General features: G+C 46.6%; 1 pseudogene; it reads left to right on the forward strand.

Annotated features, from left to right (window-relative positions):
• Window positions 1-583: 583 nt before the first annotated feature.
• LOC125080862 (WW domain-binding protein 11-like) lies at window positions 584-2,625 on the forward strand (annotated as a pseudogene).
• Window positions 2,626-2,977: the final 352 nt, after the last annotated feature.

The raw sequence follows: 2,977 nt of genomic DNA on the forward strand, positions 1-2,977 counted from the left end.
GCTCTACCAGCTTCCACATGTGGCTTTCTAGATTGCTGCCAGCATTGGCATCCAGCCAGAAGGTGCGAGTGGCATGTGACACGGGCAATTTTTATGGGCTGGGCCTGAAAGTGGGAAATGACCTTTCCATCTACATTTCATTGACCAGAATGGAGTCATATAACTATGCCTACTGCAAGGGTCTGAGCCTCTGTTGCAGCTCACCAGTGACCACCCAGAGATAGTGATGGGGTTGGTGCACAGCTGGTCATCTCTGTCACAGTGGGGCCAGCATCTCATCTTTTTAAAAAATGAACCTACCTACCCTAGCTCTACCCAAATGTGATATACTAGGGATGCTGGTTTTAAGAAAAAAAGGAGATTTTGCTTTTAATACGATGGGTCTAGAAGGATGAAATATTTTGTTGTTTGATTGATAATGTGAGTTTATGGGATTGATAATATGAGTCCCAAAGGAGGGACGTGAGCTTTCAAGATGGCGGTGGCTGGGTGGCTGACCGTTACACAGAGGTGAAGGCTCCTACGAGGTTTTTCTGTTTTTTTTTTTGTTTTAATGAATAAGTGAACCATACAAATGGTCAAGATGGGATGGAGATTGACATCATCCACCAAGAGTGGAAAATTTATGAACCCCACAGACCAACCCCAAAAAGAAGCCTGGAAGAGAGAATTAAAGAAGAACAAAAAACAGTACATGATGGTACGAGCTGCAGTTTTGAAGATGAAGGATCCCAAGCAGATTATCCAGGACATGGAGAAATTGGAGGAAATGGAGTTTAACCCGGTGCAGCAACCACAGTTAAATGAGAAGGTGCTGAAAGACAAGTGTAAAAAGCTGTGTGAAACCTTTGAACGTAACCTGCGACTCTATGAAAAAGACAATCTGGGTATTTACAAAGAACTGAGAAAACTAGAAGTAGAATATGAACAGAAAAGGACTCAACTTAGCCAATATTTTGACACTGTCAAGAATGCTCAGCGTGAGGAAGTGGAGAGCATTCCCTTGGCAGATATGCCACATGCTCCTTCCAACATCTTAATCCAGGACAGGCCTGGTGCCCAGCTACCCTCCATCCTTAAAAAGACTTGAGCCTATGGACCTCCAACACGGGCAGTTTCTATACTTTCTCTTCTTGGACATAGTGTGCCATGTTTGCCCCCTGACAGAAAACCTCCTGGTCCTCCCCTGGTCTACCACCTCCTCAAGTCTTACAAATGTATGGCCATAAAGTGGGCTTTGCCCTAGATCTTCCCCCTCGTAGGCGGGATGAAGACATGTTATATAGCCCGGAACTTGATCAGCAGGGTCATGATGATGATGTTTCCAGCACCAGTGAAGATGACGGGTATCCTGAGGACATGGATCAAGATAAGCATGATGACAATACTGATGACAGTGACACTGACAGATCAGATGGAGAAAGTGAAGGGGATGACCTTGTGGACTGTGATGATAATGAGAGAGACAACAACGAAGGAAAAAAGTCAGGTCTGAGTGTGAGTTTTGCAGATATGCCTGGAAAATCAGGAAGAAAAAGAAGAACATGAAGGAACTGACTTGCCTTCAAGCCGTGATGCTTCGAATGGCAGGTCAGGAAATCCCCAAGTAGGGACGAGAAGTAGAAGAATTTTCAGAGGATGATGATGAAGACGATTCTGATGATTCTGAAGCAGAAGAGCAATCACAAAAACAGCATAAAGAGGAATCTCTTTCTGATGGCACATCTACTGCTTCTTCAGAGCAGCAAGCTCCCCCCCACCCTCCGCCCCACAGTCTGTTCCTCCTTCTCAGATTCAAGCACTTCCCATGCTGGGACTGCCTCCTCTTGGACCACCCCTGGCTCCACCCTTACGGTCCCCTCCTCCTGGACCTCCCAGGGGTCTTCCTCCTGGACCACCTTTCGGAGTTCCTCCATTCCTGAGACTGCCTGGAATGCTGGGACTCCGAGGGCCTTTACCCCGACTTTTGCCTCCAGGCCCACCACCAGGCCCACCACCAGGCCGATCTCCTGGCCCTCCCCCATGTCCACCTCCAGGTCTGCCTCCTGACCCTCCTCCTCAGAGACCCCCACCAAGGCTCCTTGGTGCATCCCCCTGCTCCTCCAGGTATCCCTCCACCTCGTCCTGGCACCCACCTTTGGTGCCTCCACTTGGACCTGCCCCATCTGGGCTTTTCCCACCAGCTCCGTTGCCGAACCCAGGGGTTTTAAGTGCTCCACCCAACTTGATTCAGCGACCCAAGGCGGATGATACAAGTGCAGCCACCATTGAGAAGAAAGCACCAGTAACCGTCAGTGCCAAGCCACAGATCACTAATCCCAAGGCAGAGATCACTTGATTCATGCCCACTGCATTGAAGGTACGTCGGGAGGATAAAGGGGCCACTGCTGCTTCCCAAAGAAAGTCAGAGGATGATTCTGCTGTGCCTCTTGCCAAAGCAGCTCCCAAGTCTGGTCCATCTGTTCCTGTCTCAGTGCAGACTAAGAATGATGTTTATGAAGCTTTCATGAAAGAGATGGAAGGGCTCCTGTAACAGCTTTTAATGCCAGAGCAGGTTTCTGTTCATATCAGTGATTGGTGGGGAAAGAGGCTCTTACTAAACTTAGTGAAAGAGCGACTTTCACTGTCAGGGTATTTTAAAATTTCAGTTCAAGGAATATCCTAAAGTTTAGAATTTCTTGCATGTAAGAGAGGATTATTTCATTCAGAACCACCATGTTCATCCCATTTGTTCCCCTTCTCCAGTTCTTTGGAAACTTGTGATCAGGGGGATCTTTGTTACTTGTTTTGATTTTCTTCTTGTGTGCAGTGGGCACTGGAGTAGAGATTTCTGAAAAAACAGTTTATTTTACCCCATCTTGCCTTTTGTGTTTGAGTTATTTTAATATTTTCTTGTAAATATTTTGTAATATTTTAGTGAAATGGATTGCAGTGTCATTTCCTAATACAAAGCAAGATATGTGGGAAGAAAATGTAC

The sequence above is a fragment of the Lutra lutra genome, chromosome 11, assembly GCF_902655055.1.
Source record: "Lutra lutra chromosome 11, mLutLut1.2, whole genome shotgun sequence".
Classification (NCBI taxonomy): Eukaryota; Metazoa; Chordata; class Mammalia; order Carnivora; family Mustelidae; genus Lutra; species Lutra lutra.